The sequence below is a fragment of the Dipodomys ordii genome, unplaced genomic scaffold (genome assembly GCF_000151885.1).
Source record: "Dipodomys ordii isolate 6190 unplaced genomic scaffold, Dord_2.0 Scaffold9, whole genome shotgun sequence".
In the NCBI taxonomy this organism is placed as follows: Eukaryota; Metazoa; Chordata; class Mammalia; order Rodentia; family Heteromyidae; genus Dipodomys; species Dipodomys ordii.
The window spans coordinates 25,533,357-25,552,203 of NW_012267225.1; the positions used below are offsets into that span (position 1 = coordinate 25,533,357).

Genomic DNA, 18,847 nt, shown 5'->3' on the forward strand with positions numbered 1-18,847 from the left:
ATGCTGGAGGGAATGTGGCCAAAAGGGAGCCCTACTGCACTGTTAGTTGGAGTGCAAGCTTGTTCAACCACTCTGGACAGCAGTATGGAAGTTTCCCAAAGACTCCACACTTCTGGGCATTTACCCAAACAATCACAAACAAGGCCATACTAAAGCTACCAGCACAACTATGTTTATCACAGCATTATTCACCCATAGTTAAGATATGGAACTAACCCAGATACCCTTCAATAGATGAATGGATCAAGAAAATGTGGCATATATATGTATATATATCTACATATCTACATATATAATGGAATTCTATCCTTCTGTCAGAAAGAATGATACCACCTCATTTTTTAGGAAGTGGAAAGACTTGGAAAAAATCATTTTAAGTGAAGTAAGCCAGACACAAAGAAACATAGGTCCCATGGTTTCCCTTATTTGCAATAATTAGTATACATCTAGGATAATCTTATCAGATGAGCAGAAAAGCTCAAAAGCTCTATACATATGACTATATAAGATGATGCTAGCTGGGTGTTGGTGGCTGGCACCTGTAATCCTAGCTACTCAGGATGCTGAGATTTGAGAATCAAGGTTCAAAGACAGCCTGGGCGGGAAACTTCATGAGACTCTTATCTACAATAAACAACTCAGAAAATCATAAGTGGTACTGTGGCTCAAGTGGTAGAGTGCTCACCTTGAGCTGAAGAGCTGAGGGATAGTGCCCAGGCCCAGAGTTCAAGCCCCATGACTGACAAAAAAAAAGGTGATGCTAAGCCAAATAATGTTATCTTAACATAACTATCTTTGTTATCTTGGCATAAAGTATCTTTATAATAATAGAATATAATAATAAGTATAATAATGATGATAAGTATATTCCCTATGTTGATGCACTCTTTTTTTGGTGTAAGTTTAAACTTTTGTTCATTGTTTTGAATGTTTACTATATAATTGAACTACATAGAGGGTTATGACCTAAATCTGGCTTTTGAGCAGCTGATAATCCGATGAAAAATCTTTGTATCTATTTAATCTTTTATTGCTATTAAATCTGCCATAGAGCGAGCTATTCATCACGAACAAGATGTGCTGAAGGAGCTTATCAAAGCTTGGAAAAATGCAGAAATTTGGCTTTGAACTGGTACTTTTCACTTGGTATTCTGCAGAAAATCACACTAAGGTAAAGTGAGAATAAGATAAATTCATGCTGGCAAAAGTGATAACAAAGCCTCAATATTTATACCCATGGCCTGGTACTTACTATGACTCCAAGGTGAACTGACGCTGGGTTTTGCCATTGATATTAGATCTCCAAATCCACAGGGACACATTCCACGACCCCCAGTGAATGCCTGAAGTTGTAGATAATCCTGAATTATTCATACCTTATATGTTTTCCTATACACACCCAGGATGATAGTTGATTTATGAAATTAGTCACAGTACAAGTAAAATAGAACAATTATGGTCATATAATGTAATAAAAATGGCTATTATTGATAGTCTTGCACTTTGAGGCCATTACTCAGTAAAATAAAGGTAAGGAAACTAAATGAAAATATTACAATGCGACAACAGTCCATCTGAAAACCAAGATGGCTACTTAATGACTAAGGGGCTAGTGAAGCAAGCAGTGTAGACGTACTGGAGAGAGGATGACTCATGTCCCAGCAGGAAGAAGCAGGAGGAGAGAGCTATCAATACATTCCATAGAACAGTGTGCAATTTAAGCGAAAAGAGTCATTTATTCCTGTAATTTTCCAGGTGGTATTTTCAGACTGAAATGTACATAAGTGTTCTACTGTAATTTGACTTCTTACTATGGATTGTGCCAGTTTTCGTGGAAATTAACTAATTTACTAATCTCAAGAAACGAATTCACCTTTACAGAAGAGGAAACTAATTCAGAGGGATAAATCAACTTGTCCAGGTCCATGGAAACAGGTAGGGATGGGAACAAGCACTGAAACAGGCCCTGCTACCAAAGTTGGATCACAGGAAGATCTTGATTCAGCCTCTGTCTTTTCCTGAAAGCGATCACCTGCTCCTAAACCCTTCTCCTTCCCACACTCCATGACCACAGCCTACATTACTCAGAAAGACTTGAGAAACTCCCTACCTTATTACCATCAACATTGACATACTTGACCTTTGTTTTCAATCCAGAACTTGCCCTGCATTTCACAAAATAAAAATCCAGCTGCCAGAACTGACGGTTGATGGTTAGAAGGAAACCATGCTCTCTACATTAGCACAGTCTGTAATCAGGATTCCTGTGTGGAATACCAGCTAGCTTGACATGTAAAGGGCTTTCAGACCTATCAAACAAGGGAACAGAAGAGAGGTCCCTTCCCCTTCCCCTCCCCTCTCCTTTCCCTTTTCCTTGCTCTCTCCTCTCCTCTCCTCTTCTCTCCTCTCCTCTCCTTTTCTTCTTTCTTTTTTTTTCTTGCTCTTCCAGATCAGATAACATTGCTGGATTAGTTCCTCTACAGTGAGTTCATACCACATCTACCCACATGCCAGCCTCTGCTAAAAGGCTATCAGCTATATTGCTTCCTGTGCAATTATTTATACTTTGCCTCATGCCCTCCCTTCTCCACCTCTGTTTCCTGCCCCTCTCCCCTGAAGTAGCACAAATGCTTGCAAAGAAAATGTGTCAACAGGTGAAATTTATAGGAGTTTCCTGGCCTACACAGAAATGAGACCACAGGCTTCCCCAAAGGAGAGATTTCCTTATACCCTGATTCAATCTCAGAGAATTCTCTAGAGAAATCACTTATCTTTTGTACAGAATCAGTGTATGGTGCTCTCATCTGGGAAAAGTGGCTCTGATGAATACCAGTTGAGATTATTTAGTTGCAATCACAGAAAACCCAACCCATACTGGCTTAGTCAGTCACAAAGGAATTTCTTAACTCACAGAAGCTGAAAAGAAGAGTCTAGCTTTAGGCGTAGCCCCATCCAGAGCTCCAGTGTATCATTAGCACCTGCTCATGTTTCCCTTCCTTCCATTGTGTTGATCTCAGCCCAGAGTCTTATGGGTACTCAAAATGGTTTCTTGAACCCATTCATTAGCTTATGTTCTAAGGTAGACTTTTCTTCTCCCCCCCTCCTCCCTCTCCTACTCCTCCCCCTCCTCCCTCCTCCTCTTCCTCATCCCTCCTCCTCTTCCTCTTGCTCAAGGCTGGCACTTGAGCCATAGTTGCACTTGTAGCTTTTTGGTGATTAATTGGAGATAAGAGTCTCATGGACTTTTCTACCAGAGCTGGCTATGAACATTGATTCTCAAATGTTGGCCTCCTGAGTAGCTAGGATTATAGGCATGAGCCACTGTTGCTGACAAGTCTCACTTCTTTACAGCATATGTAGTGGGAAATGTCTCTACATCCCATAGGCTCTGACTAACTCATAAAGGGTAATGATCATCAATGGACAGGGAAAGGAGACATGCCAATGGCTTAGGCCTAGGTCACATGCTCCATCCTGGGGTTCACACCCTAGTGCTGGGTGTTGAAGCAGCTTTAATGGAACTGCATGGAAACCTGGGACTGTTACCAGGGGGACACTGGCAATGTTGACCAATGGTGTGTCTTTACCTTGTAAGAAATGATATGCATATGTCACATAATGTTTTCTGTCCACTGCACAAGCCAGCCATTCTTTGAAATGCCCCATTATTTACTAATAAAATAAGAATTCACACCTAAAGCCAGGCTGGTTTAGAGAAAGAATTACTTACTGACTTAATCTCTGGAGTAAATGTAGTTGTAAAAATTTGTTATAAATGTACCACTATAGAAAATTGATTCTAGAATTCTCCAAAGTCTATACAAGGAGCACCTTCAGTTCTTCAAAGAAGTACTGCTTTGACAATTGTAGTAGCCTTTTTTGTTCAGTTCTTTCCTTCTTTCTTTCCTTCCTTCCTTCCTTCTTTTCTTCCCTCCCTTCCTCCCTTTTCTCTCTCCCTTCTTCCCTCCCCCCCATCTCTTTCAGGCTTGAACACAGGATTGGGCTTTAGCTTTTTTTTTTTTTTTGTCAGTCCTGAGGCTTGACTTCAGGGCCTGGGCACTGCCCCAAGCTTCTTTTGCTCAAGGATAGCATTCTACCACACGAGCCACAGCTCCACTTCCAGATTTTGGGTGGTTAATTAGAATTAGAGTCTCACTGATTTTTCTTTCTGGGCTATCTTTGATCTGCAATCCTCAGATCTCAGCCTCCTGAGTAGCTAGGATTACAGATGTAAGCCATTATCCCCCAGCTTTAGCTTTTTTTTTTTTTGTTCAAAGCTAACACTCTACCACTTGAGCCATAGCTCTACTTCCAGCTTTTTGCTGGTCAATTAAATTAACCATCCTGCTTGGGCTGGCTTGGAAGGAATCATGATGCTCAAATCTCAGCCTCCTAAATAGCTAGGGTTATAGGCATGAGTCACCAGTGTCCAGCTTTGCTTTGTTTTTACTTTCCAAGAGCACAATACTTTGTAGTTATAAGAACTGCTACAGCAGGATCTGACTGGACCTGTACCAAATGATCGAGTATATGGCAGAAATATGAAACTTGGAAAAGTTGTCAAAGTGTTTTGACTGTATTATAGTACATAGCTAAAAGAAACTCCCTTATTTTATTCTTTTAAAAACTCACTCTACTTTTCCATATGTCTTTCTAAATAAATATGTCTGGGATTAGATTATTTATTCTTCTTTCAACTCTTGGCCCTCAATGTTCAACCTTCAAACCACTGGACAATTGTTGCTAGTTATATGCTTCCTCTCCAAACATTTTATTGTTTATTGTATATCAGATGCTCTGATTTCATTTATTCCTCATAACTAGTGTATGACACAGAAACTATTATTATTCCCATTGTATGGAGGATGAAGTTTAGATCTAAAAATATTTAATTTTTTACCCAAGGTCACATAGCTATAGCCAGTGATCTTAAAACCAGGCTACATAAATAAGACAAAGGCTCTACGTGGCCTCCCTGATACAACACAGGAAAACAGACCTATAAATAAACTAGTGTGTTAAATGTTATATTGTCTGTGATAAGGATCTACATGGGGAAAGTGGGGAAGCTGAGAGAGAGAGAGAGAGAGAACCATTTCCCTGGTAGACTGTGGGGATAGATGTTTGTGCAAGTCTTCTAGACATGGCTAAGCTATGATTCATGACAAAGGGGTTTCCAGCTGAATGAAGGGAACTGAGAATTGCATCCCTGAAATTAACCCTTCCCAGTAAGAGCAATGCATGCATGATGGGAATATCACATACTGTTTCTTTTGGCTGGAACGTATGCATCCAGAAGGAAAGACAGAGAAAATATGCGGGGGAAAAGTTCATACACAGCTGAATTGTAGGGAGTGGGACTTGATCAGGAACCAATGGGGAGCCATTGAGGAGTTTTAAGAGGAAATGACATTTCCTCTCGGCACTGTCCCTGAGCTTTTTGCTTAAAGTTAGTTCTCTACCACTTGAGCCACAGTTCTACTTCCAGCATTTTAGTAATTAATTGGAGATAAGAGTATTATGGACTTTTCTGCTCAGGCTGGCTTTGAACCACGATCCCTAGATCACAGCCTCCTGAATAACTAGGAATACAGGCAAAGCCACCAGCACCAGGCTATTTTTAAACATTTTGCTACGTAAACATATTCATAACATAACACAATTTTAGCATTTTAAGTGCTTAGTTAATTATAGTCACAATGCTGTTTGACTATCTTCTCTATCAATTTCCAGAAAGTTTTCTTTTTATCATCACAAACAACAATTGTATACCTGTTTAGCACTAACTCTCCATTCCTCCATACTCCAGGTGTGTTAGTCACTATTGTTTCAGTCTCTATGAATTTGTCTACCTTGAGTATCTCATATGCATGAGATTAAATAGCCATTTGTCCATTTGTGTTTGGCTGATTTAATTTAGCATAGTATCTTGAAGTTCCTCCATGTGACAAGATGTTAGAACTGCCTCCTTTTGAGGATTGAATAATATTCTAGTGAATGTATATACCATATTTTGCCCACTAATTCTTCCACATCAGTAGGCATTTTCTTCTTCTAGCTTTTGGCTACTAGCCAACAGAATATTGACTAATAAGTACCAGAATCCTTGCTTTTAGCTCTTTACAGTGTATGCCTAGGATTACATCATAATTCTATCTTTAACTTTTGGGAGGAACTGGTACACTGATTTCCCTAGAAGCTGCATCGTTATGTTCCAATTAGTGGTTTATAAGGATTCCATTTTCTCTAGATTTTTTCTTTGGTGCCTGTCCTGGAGCTTGAACTCAGGGCTTTGGTGCTATTTCTGCTCAAGGCTAGTGTTCTGCCAGTTGAGAGCAGCTCTACTTTGGCTGCCTTTGAACCAAGATCCTCAGATCTCAGCCTCCTCAGTAGCTAATATTGCAGTCATGATTCACTGGCATTTAGCTCTCCATATCTTTATCAACACTTTTCTATTCTATTCATTCCAGTAGTGGAAGTACTATTTCATGATGATTTCATTTGTATTTTTCTAATGACTAGTGAGGTTGACTATCTTTTTATATGCTTCTTAGTCATTTATGTATCTTTTCTTTTTGAAAAATCTCTATTCAAGTCCTTATTGGCATATTTGGCTTGGGCTTTTTTGTTGTGTTATGTTGAATTATAGGTATAATTAGTACTTTTTTAGTATACAATAGCTCATCTGATCATCAGGATGATCAGATTTGTATTTTCTAATTACTACTCTGTATTTGGAGAAGAGTTCTGTTTGTAGCCCAGGTAATAGGGAACCCATTGATTTAAAAGCAGAAAGGGCTTAGACCAACAAGCAGATGAACTTTCAGGCTTATGTGGTAATGAAAACATAACAGAGTCTGAATTTAGAATTGTATTATTCCTCCTAAATTTATTTATGTATTTATTTATTTTGGCAGTAGGGGAATTTGAACTCAGGGCCTTGCATGCAGTAAGCAGGCACTGTTCTGCTTGAGCCATACCATAGGGTACTTCTCTTATGCTATCTTTTTTTTTTTTTTGGCCAGTCATGGGGCTTGAACTGTGGGCCTGAGCTCTGTCCCTCAGCTTTTCAGCTTAAAGCTAGTGCTCTACCAGTTCAGCCACAGTGCCACTTTTGGTTTTCTGGTGGTTTGTTGGAGATTAGAGTTTCCTGGCTTTTCCTGCTGGGGCTGGCTTTGCACCATGATCCTCAGGTGTTAGCCTCCTGAGTAGCTAGGATTACAGGCATGAGCCACCAGTACCTGGCTTTATGCTATCTTTTGAACCAAGTGAATGAAGGAATTTTCTTTTTGTCTTATCTTAAGCAGAGTAAATTTTATTTTTATTTTATTTTTTATTTTTTTCAGTTGTGGGGCTTCAACTCTGGGGTTGGGCACTGTCCCTGTGCTCTTCAGCTCAAGAGCGCTCTACCACTTCTGGTTTTGTAGTGGTTTATTGGAGGTGACTGCCTGGGCTGGCTTTGAACTGTGATACTCAGTCTCGTGAGTAGCTAGGATTACAGACAGGCATGAGCCACCAGGGCCTAGCTTAAATTTTATTTTTCAAATTCAAGTATCAGTGACATTCTTTGTCAGCAAGCTAAGAAAGTATTGTAAGGATGAAAGTATATAAAATGCTTTCTTTGATGTGAACAATATCATGGAAATGACTGCAATTATATTAGTTCTTTTTTAAAAATAAATTTTATTGTAAAGATGATGTACAGAGGGGCTACAGTTATATAAATAAGGTAATGAGTACATTGCTACCACTTTTTCCCCCCTTTGACCTCTTTCCCCCCAAGTTGTAAAGTTCATTTTCAACATAGTATCTAGTGAATATCACTGTTCCATTGGTTCACCCTTTGTTTCACCATTTCTGTGATTCCCCTACCCTTCCCCAAAGCAGATAAACTTATATACAAGGGTACAAAAATACAAAAACAGTAATAACATGGAGTAAACCAATAGAGAAAAGGAATGAAAAAAGAAATAGCTGTAAACAGTACAATAAACAAAATCTCTTGTTTCTATTTTTTGGAGCTCATTTCAATAAGAATCATTTTATATGTTCACATGAACATAGCTATTGAGCCATTGTGATCCTCTCCTAATAATATCCTCCTTTGTCCTCACTGTGTGAATGCTTAGAGTGCTGTTTAATCAATCATGTACAAGTACAATTATTTGTCTTTTACTATCCATTGGATTTACTTGTACATTTATAGACATATTCTAGTTATTACAAATGAGGAAAACCATGCAGACTATGTTTCTTAGATTCTGGCTCACTTTGCTTAATAATATGTTTTCTAAATCTTCCTTATGAATGGAGCAGTGCTATTCTTTCTGATGGGAGCAAAAAATTCCATTGCATATACATATATATTGCATATATATAATTGCATATATATACATTACACACACACACACACACACACACACACACACACACACACACACACACACACACATATATATATATACCATAACTCTGGCTATAAAAGAAATGCTAATCAAAACAACATTGAGATACCAACTCACCCCAGTTAGAATGGTCATTATCAAGAAAACTAACAAAAACAGATGTGGGTAGGATTTTGGCCAAAATGGAATGCTACTACACTGTTGGTGTGAGTGTAAGCTTGTTCAACTAGGCTGGAAAGTAGTATGGAGGTCCCTCAAAAGACCAAACATAGCGTTTTTCTATGACCCAGCAATTCCACTCTTAGTCATTTACCCAAATGACTACAAACTAGTCCACACTAATGCCACTAAACAACCATGTCTACTGCAGCATTGTTTAGCATAGCTAAGATATAGAATCAACCCAGATGTCCCTCAGTGGACAGATGTAATTTTTATAGGAATTTTGTCTGTTTAGTAAGAGAACTTTTCAGTTGGTAAACTTGGAGATGAAGTAAATGTTCATCAATTAAAAATGACTAGTAGGCTATGACACAACCAGATAACCAGGGACTATGTTCATATGTGGCATGCAGTAACATAAACTATGCTTCAAAATACACTGTTAAGAGCCCACTGGCAGTGGCTCATGTCAGTAATCCTAGCTACTCGGGCAGCTGAAGTGTGAAGATCAAGGTTTTAAACCAGTCTAGGCAGAAAAACCTGTGAGACTGTTAGCTCCAATTAACCAATAAAAAGCCATAAATGCAAATGTGTCTCAAATGGTAGAGCAGAATGGGCTCAGCCGCCCGAGTAGCTAGGATTACTTACATGAGCCACTGCCATTGGACTCTTAACAGTGTATTTTGAAGCACATTTTATGTTACTACATGCCACATATCAACATAATCCCTGGCCCACATACACACACAAAAATGCATCTTGTTAAATAAAAGGTGAGCCCCAGATCATCACATACATTATGATCATATTTATTATATCTTAGTGTGTTAGGGCTGCTATAACAAAAATACCTTTACTAGATAACTTACAAATAACAGATTTATTATCTGTAGAGGTCTAAGAGCAAAACAGGCAGATTTGAAGTATAGTGGGGGTCTTTTTATTTATTTTTTAATAGAGGTTTTTGAGGCATCTGCTCCTGATGGAAAGGTCAAAAGTAGGTGAGCTAACTCTCATTAGTTCTATAGGGACATCGATTCCATCCATAAGAGTGTTCTCACGATATAATAACTCCTTGGGGGTTAACATTTCTCACTTTACATTCTGGAGGAACACCAACACCCAGGCAGGCCATCGTAGATCATGTATTTATAAACACTCTAAGGTGTTTATTCAGCCGAATTGGGAGGAAGATCAGGCGACAAAAGTGAAAGGCAACTTTGTATTGCATTGTGTGCATTGGGATTTTTGGGGGGTACTGGAGATTGAACTCAGAACTTTGTGTTTGCTAGGCAGTGACACATTATCAATTGAGACACATCCCTAACTGCTTTTGCACTGGTTATTTTTGAGATAGGAGTTCATGTTATGGTTTGGTTGGCCTAATATTCTGCTGTTGGTCCGTTCTATGCCACTGTACATAGCCATTGAGATTTGCTGGTAACTGGGATAAGAGTTGCCTGCTACCATGCCTAGCCACTGAGAGAGATGGAATTGCATAAAGTTTTTTTTTATTGTGAAAATACTGTACAGAGGGGTTACAATTACATGGGCAAGATAATTAGTACATTTCTTAGCAAGCATTGTAGCCTCCTCCTTTGCTTCCCCTTCCCATTGCATGAAGTTTTATACCGGGGTTGTCCTCAAACTCTGATCCTTCAACCTTGCCTTTCAAGTAACTAGGATTATAGGCTTAAGCCTCTGACCTTGGCTTCATCTGTATTGTTTAAAAACTTTCTATTGAGAATACACTTGTGGTATTCATTATATAAAGAGGGCCAATGTTCTAGATTAATGGCTATAAAATGGCATATCTGCCTTTCTCTGCTTTTCCCCAAGATATCCCTTCTCTACAATCCTGTGGCATGAATATTTTTATTCAGAGCACTTTACATGTGTCAGCAGTTGCCTTTCCAAACAAGGGGAACTAACTACATACATTAACAATGTACATCAGGACAGAAAGCAGATCTGTCTCTTTTTAATAGAAAAAGCAGCACCCTCTATTTTAGGGTGCAAAATCCATGCAGTGGTGTTTGACTGTATTTTCCCTGACAAATGAGCAAAGTATATGGGATCATTTCATTACAGCCATAGAAGCCCATGCAGGTTTTCCATGAAAGCAAGGCCGGTGCCTCTAATAGCTGTCATAATGAACACACCGGATGAATGTTCCATCCCACCCTTGCTAACCATCCTATGTGTAGTGAGCACCTACTGTGTGCATGGTCTTGAGTGACAATAGTCAGCAGTGATGCTCCAAGTGAATGTGTAATGGCCAATACTGGTGACTCATGCATGTAATCCTGGGTACTCAGGGGTCTGAGATCTGAGGGTCATGATTCAAAGCCAGCTCCGGCAGTAAGATTTGTGAGATTCTTATCTCCAATTGATTACCAAAAAAGCCAGAAGTAGAGAGGTGGCTCAAGTGGTAGTGTACTAGCCTAAAGCAAAAATAGCTCAAGAACAGCTATCAGGCCTGGAGTTCAAGTCCCCATGGACATGATGATCTGTAACATGAAGTGCAAGGAAATCTCTGGACAGCTCTTCCAGGACTACCTGAATTATAATTTATGTTAGTTTGTTTCCTTGTATTAGCCACCAGACAGACACTTCATCCATTTTTACATATTCTGTTTCTCCAGTGTCTACAGCATAAAGAATATACTCTACAAATTTAAGTTGAATGGGTGGTTACTACGTTTGTGTAGACCTGTAACACACAAACACATATGTAAATACAAGTTATATGCTGCGAAAACACAAGGAGACTATTCACAATTATAATGCAAATCATTGTGTTAACAAATGCCACTTTGAAATCACCAGTTTCTTCAAGTCCTAATATGACATCAGTGGGGTGGCACTTGGTCTGGACACCTCTGTCATCTGGTGCATCGTCTTCCCAAGGTTGAGAACTAGCAGCCTCTGCTAAGCTAGACGTACAGTTCCCAATGTCTGTTCTGAGGCTTTCAATGTGTTCAGCTGGAACCTCATCAAAATCCTACTCTGCCCTTCTTGTGCTGCTTAGTTGGTAGGCTATTTTTAGATTGTATTAGTTCTCTGAAAACTTTATCTCAATTACTGCTTCTCTTAGCCACTGCGGACAACACACCTGGAAAGCTGTTGAGAAAAGTGTGTTTTCTGGTGACTTCACACTTTCTATGGCAATTTACCTAACTATGCCAAGCCTCACCTGGAAAGCAAGGTGCCCTTCCCTCAGTCACACCAAGCCTTACCCAGGCTCTGCCTTGTCCCTGCCCTGGTCCCTCTCAGAACTCTTTCTAGTAGGATGCTGGCGGCTCCTGTCTCTAATCCTTGCTACTCACGAGGCTGGTATCTGAAGATTGCAGTTCGAAGCCATCCCACGAAGGAAAGTTGGTGAGACTTTGATCTCCAATTAACAAGCAAAATGACAAAAGTGGAGTGGCCCAAATGATAGAGTACCAGTCCTGGGTGGAAAAAGATAAGTGAGATCATGAGGCCCTAAGTTCAACTGCCAACCCCCCGCCCCCACACCACCACCACCAACAGTAACAACACAAAATGCTTTAATTCTTTGGCTTCATCCCTGCTGATGTTTCCTTTATCTGCTGTGAAGCCATTGACTTTACTGGGTTTTCCTAGCGGTCTACTTCCTATCTGGCATTTTCCTTTTCCCTCTTCTACAGTGCAGTTCAAGGGGTTCTTTTAAAATACAGAATCTATGGCACAATTCCCAGTGCCATAGATCTAGTTCTCTCCCTTTTCACAATTTCCAGAAATTACCAGGATGTGTTTAAGAGCCACATTACATGCTCATTACTTTCTCTTCCTTCTTTCTCCCTTTCTTCTTTTTCTTCCTTTCTTTTGGCAGTTCATCATTTGCTGTGACTTGCCTATTGCAACAGCTGACATTTGCTGGATCTTCCTCTGTGACTTTTGTCTCTGTAGGTCCCACTGGCCTTCAGCCCCGCTCCTCTCACTGACGTTTTCTCACAGCTCCTGGACAGCTCCTTTTTAACTTCTCTTATAAAAAATTATTATCAAGGTGATGTACAGAGGGGTTACAGTTACATACTTAAGGTAGTGAGAACATTTCTTGTCAAACATTGTTACTGTCTCCCTCATTTTTCTCCCACTCCCCCCCAAGTTATACAGTTGATTTCCAACATATTGTCTTATGAGTATCGCTGTTGCATTGGTTTACCCTTTGTCCTTTGCTCACCATTTTGTTGTTCCCCTTCCTTAATTCAGACAAACGTATATACAATACCTAGGGTACCAAAATCAAATACAGTGACAACAGGGGATAAGCCATAGGTAAAAGAAAACACACACACAAAGAAGAAATCACATAGTACATTAAAAACAAGCACAAAGAAAAACCTCATGTTTCAATGTCTTGGATTTCATTTTGCTTATCATAATCTTATATAGTCATATGTACATAGCTACTGAGCTATTCTGCTCATCTGCTAGGATTATCCTAGATATAGCTTAATTATTACAAATGAAGGTTTTTTTAACCTCCTCTTTCCACTTCCTCTCCAGTAATGCAGCTTTCTGTGCATGACTTGTGCCCCTTAAGTATTACACACACATCCCATTATGTTACAACCTCTGGAGCTTCTAGATCCCATCATTGGTGAGGCTTGCTTCCAGAGCTATAGACATTATTCTAAGGAAGTTCATACAGTGGTTTGGTTAAAGTTATCCTTTTTTTTTTTTTTACTGTCAACCACTGGAAGGCAACCAACATTTTAATGATAATTTTCAACAAAACAGCACATTGTCTCCAGGCTTTAAGAACTTCCTGTTGTTTCCTTGTCCTCTATTCCCCTACTTGTTGATGTAAGAACAGGTATCTTAGATTTAAAGGCTTGGAGGAGCCTTGCCAAGAGATCCCAACATACCTGTGCAAGTGGTTTTCCAGTCTCTTCCAGCCGACCTTCAGCTAGTCTGCCGACCTTCTTGCCCCTGCCATGCCCACAGAACCAAGGTCCTACTACATGCTCCTCTTTCCTCCAACCAGATTCGTGGGAAGCAGGTTCTTGGAGTTCAGGTCTTTGAAGGAGAAGCAGTAGTAAAAACAGAAAAGGCTAGACTCAGGGATAGACGACTGAATTGCTTGAAAGCCTTCTCTTTCTGCAGCAGGATGTTTTCCCAAAGTATACTGCTTTCCCTTGGCCACTGTTACAAATGGTCACAAACTCAATGGGTATAAGCAACACAATTTATTCCCTTGCTGGTCTGAAAGCCAGGAATCTGAAAGTTCTGATACTGGGTTATCTTCAAATAATCCTTTACTGTTCTAGCTCCTGGAAGTGCTTGCATCCATTGATGTATGGTCCTACCACTCAACCTCTTCTTTACGTGGTTATATCTGTTACTTCCTCTTTTGTGGTCAACTCTTCCTCTGCCAAACTCTTCAAAGAACATGGATAACATATAACATTTAAGGTCTATCTAGATAACCCATCTTAACATATAGATTTTCATTATGAGCACACAGTTTCGTTTTTGTTTTTGTCAGTCATGGGGCTTGAACTCTGGGCCGGGGTACTGTCCCTTAGCTCTTCAGCTCAAGGCAAGTACTCTACCACTTGAACCACAGTGCCACTTCCAGTTTTCTGGTGGTTAATTGGAGTCTTATGGACTTTCCTGCCTGGGCTGGCTTTGAACCACAATCCTTAGATCTCATCCTCTTGAGTAGCTGGGGTTACAGATGTGAACCACCAGTGCCTGGCCACAGTTATTTGTTGTAATATATGGTAGTGTGCACAAGTTCTGGGGATCAGAGGACATTTGTGAGGCCATTATATTATATATTATCATACCATGCTATCTCATGTCAAATATAATCTAATCTTTGCCCACTTGATTACATGTCTTTGTGACACTTTCTTGAGTTTTATTCTGTCACTAGAATGTTAATAAGATGTTTCCCTTTAAGTACATTTATACAGGGACAATTCTGAACTTAATAATGGTTCATCTTGTGATATTTAAAAATTATGGTGGTGCTAAAGTGATATTGAGTGGCATTTTTACTTCCAATTGGACCTTTTTCTGGGCTATCTATACATGACATACATTATGATACTCTCATTCAATGCTGGGCAGAGACAACAAACCACAGCTTCCGAAGGTTAACACTTGATATTCTACTATGTTGATGAGCTGATGTTTGGTAGGTTAACTGTGGTACATACATTTTCAACTTATGATAGGTTTGTCAGGATGTAAACTCACCTGAATGAAGCACCTGAAAACATGTTAATCTTGAAAGTTAGCCTCCAAGTATACTGATATACTATTAAAAGAAAACCAGTTTAGAAGTTGTGATTTCTATGTTGTCAGGGTTTTTTTTTTTATTATATCTTCTTTCTACTTTGATAGAAGAGAACCATGTAAGGACAGGTAAATGTGTCCCAGAAGATATCTGAGCTGTGGGAAGATACTGGGCTGCCTAACTCATATGCTGTAAATCATGCCATCTATTTCTAATGATGTAAAACCCAAGGCCCAGAGTGTTTGCTGCCTCTAATCATATGATCCATTCATTGCCCACCCCATCTCACCTTCTACATTCCTGGTTGGCCCTTTTGTCCTTCAGTTCTGCTACTACATTCAACTACTCCCTGTGGGAGATTTTGTTAGTCAGCTTTCCATTACTGTAAAAAAATACTTGGGATAATAAACTTATAATGAGAAAAGGTTCATTTGGGCTCACTTTTTGAGGTTTCAGTCTGGAATTGATTTATCCTGTGGCTTTAGTCCTCTAGTGAGGCAGTACATTATGGTGAGAGTGTGGGGTGGAGCAAATCCATTCAGTTTAGGCAAGTAAGTGGAAGAGTGAATGAAGAAGGGGCTGCTGTTTCCCTGGCCCCTTTGAGGGCAGTCCACCAGTGACTAGAAGGCCTCTCATTGAGCCCCACTTCTTAAAGGCTCTACAACCTCTCAGTAGTACCATGCTGAGGGCTAAGCCTTTAACAAACCAGTCTCTAGGGAACATTTCAATTCAAACTATAGCAGAGCTATTTCCATTCAGCTTTGCTTTTCTCCCCCAACATCTCTCCTGTTTCTTGTTGACAATCTTATCCACCCTTGCAACTTCTGCTCTTATCCCACAGAGGTACATTCCACATTTGTAACAGAAACACTAAAAGTTCCAAATTTGTAACATAAAATACTAAAAATAAAAATGTTCCTTTGACAATTTTCTAAATCTCTTTGCTATTTTTTTGGCTCAAGGTCATTCTGCAGTTATTCTAATTTATAGCTATTTCTTTCTATCTATCTATCTATCTATCTATCTATCTATCTATCTATCTATCTATCTATCTCTTTGTTTATTTATTTATTTAATTGCTGGTCCTGGGCTTGAACTCAGGGCCAGGTTACTGTCTCTGAACCTCTTTGTGCTCAAGGCTCATGTTCTACCACTTTGAATCACAGTGTCACTTCCTGTTTTCTGGTGGTTAATTAAGAGTCTCACAGACTTTCCTGCCTGGAATGGCTTTGAACCATGTTCCTCAGATCTCAGCCTCCTGAGTAGCTGGGATTACAGGCATGAGCCACCAGCACCCAGCTTTATTTTATATTTTAATGGCTCATCTTGATACAATAGCTCTTACTATAAACATATATCCAAAATAAACTTAATGTAGTTGGGTTGTCTAATTTACGTAAGAGGAGATATAAGCCAGAAAAAGATACATTACATCTGTGACAAATTATACTAACAGAAGTTTGATTTAAAGTCTTAACACAGATTTATATACAATTAATGGTCTCATTTAATGCTTCACACTTAGAATACCAAAACTGATTTGATAAGGCTGCTCATACAATAAACAAAATTATATTTTCTAGCTCATAATACTTCCACATAAAATAAGTAAAATAGAGGTTGGCACCAGTGGCTCATACCTGTAGTCTTAGATAATCATGCATGACTAAGATCTACAGGATCATAGTTCAAAGTCAGCCTGAACAGGAAACTCTATGAGACTCCATCTCCAAAATAACTAGATAAATGCCAGATTGAAGTGTGAGGCTAAAGTAGTTGAGGACCAGCCTTAAATAAACAAGTCAAATAAAAGTATAAGGCCTTGAGTTCAAACCCTGGTGTTGGCAAATATTAAAAAAATGGAATAAAGTAACAGTGTGTACTGTATAAGTATGTATTTGTTATTGAACAAACAATTTTCTACATAGAATTGCCTCTTTCTTTCCTTTATATAAAATCCTTCAAGTATCTAGGAAAACCTAGCTCAGTGAAATAGGATAATAAATTCCAAGTGGAATGGTAGACTTTCTTCCACTTAATTCTGTACTTTACTTGGTGTTTTATCATGAACTCACAATAGTTTATTACAACTCTTCTGAGTGGAATTCTTTTGGTCTAATTTTTATAATACTTTATTTGTGATAAGCAACAAGACTAACTCTGAGTTGGGGTTGATCTTCTTTTTTTGCTAGTCCTTAGGCTTAAAACTGAGGGCCTGGATGTTGTCCCTAAGCTTCTTTGCTTAAGGCTAATGCTCTATCACTTGAGTTACTACTCCATTTGCAGCTTTTTGGTGGTTAATTGGAGATAAGAGTCTTAAGAACTTTTTCTACCCTGGCTGACTTTGAGCCTCAATCCTCAGATCTCAGCCTCCCGAAACCACTCAGAATTATGGGCATGAGCCATTGGTAGCCAGTAGGTTTCATATTTAAAGATAGGAAGTACATTCCTTTAGAACATTTTTACCCCTTCCCTCATTTTTCTCCCATTTTCCTCCCCCCAATCCCCTCTCAAGTTGTAACATTCATTTTCAACATATTGTGAATATCGCTGTTTCATTGGTTTCCCCTCTGTCCTTTGTCTCTTTTCCTGTCTACCTGTCTGCCCCCCTCTACCCCCAGTGTTTGTGTGGTGCTGTACACTATTGGGTGATCCTAAGGAGATACATATTATTTAGTTTGAGTCTGCCTTTTATGAGCTAGCAGTGGAGTATAGGACTTGATATAAAAATAAAACTAAAAACAAATATACAAATTATCTCTTTTTCATTAGAATGTGAGAAGTGGGAAGCAGAAAGCTCTACCTAGAGCCTTTTGTGGTAAGGGTAAGGTCTCTGGTCTGATTTTTTTTCTGGTCTGATCTTGATCTGTGCTTAAACCTGTACTTTTCTGCTTATTGATGTCAAATGATTACCAAGCTACTGAGCTTGTTCCGTCTCAGCTTTTCATCTTTAAAATGATGGTGGTGGTATAGTCAGGCTCCAGTGGCTCACACCTGTAATCCTAATTACTCAGGAGGCTGAGATCTGAGGATTATGGTTTGAAGCCAGCCCTGGCAGGAAAGTCGATGAGACTCTTGTCTCCAATTAGTCACCAGAAAACCAGAAGTGATGCGATGGCTCAAAGTAGTAGAGCTCTAGCTTTGAGCAAAAAAGCTCAGGGATCATGCTCAGGCCTTGAGTTCAAGCTTCATGGCTGAAAAAAAAATGATGGTGGTTGGAATAGGAGTGGAGGGAGAGGAATGGTGTGAGTGAGGGGCAGATAATAACAGATACCTTGTAGTTTATTTGCAAAGACGAAGATGCGTCTTAAGTGCCTGATACTTATAAGCATTTATCAAATGCTAAGTGAATAAAATCCATGTGAGTTAAGGGAAAGGTAAAATTACTCCCAGGCTGGTTGAATATCAAGGGCATTTAGAGGAATTATCTTACCTTGGAGGATCTGAGGGGTAGAGGCGGCACAATTTTGAAATAGTAAACTATCTTCCCTCCACCCTTTTAAAGATGCTTTTTTGGATTCCACGTTATGCCAATTCACAATTCTTCCAGAGAGGTCCATCATCAATGACCCAGGCAATAGTGCAGGAGTTGCTAGGTGTCTTTAAGGTGGGGAAATGGATGATACCACAGTCTGCTCAAGAGGAATGGGCTGGTTGAAGACAGATGGTGGCAGGTGGCTATTTTCACCCAGTAGCCATTGAAAGAAGTGTGTGAATACCATGGTCCTAAGAGACCATTTATTTCTCTGCAGCTTGGAGAGCAATGAGGTGATCCAAAACAAGTCTGAAAGTTCAAATGAATTACAACAGGTCAGCCCAGCACTCCTAAGTTTCACTGAGTAAAACTGTATAAGCACTATCCAGTGTTGACAAATCTCTGCCATATGCCAAGCTTGAAAACAGAGCCCTGCGGCAGAGTTAAGAGGGCTGTTACACTTCCCCCAATGTGTGAAATGGGTCAAAATCAAAGTGAAATATCTTTTATATTGATCACATCTTCCTGACC

At 39.4% G+C, this 18,847-nt stretch overlaps 1 long non-coding RNA gene across 1 annotated transcript in view; it reads left to right on the plus strand.

Moving 5' to 3' along the window:
- The first annotated feature begins 1,038 nt into the window (after window positions 1-1,038).
- The window catches only part of LOC105980469, a 33,496-nt gene continuing 15,687 nt past the window's right edge, over window positions 1,039-18,847 (plus strand). Inside the window, exons 1-2 of the long non-coding RNA XR_001174747.1 lie at window positions 1,039-1,171; window positions 1,756-1,935. This is a non-coding gene — a long non-coding RNA (uncharacterized LOC105980469). The remainder of the gene's footprint in view (window positions 1,172-1,755; window positions 1,936-18,847) is intronic.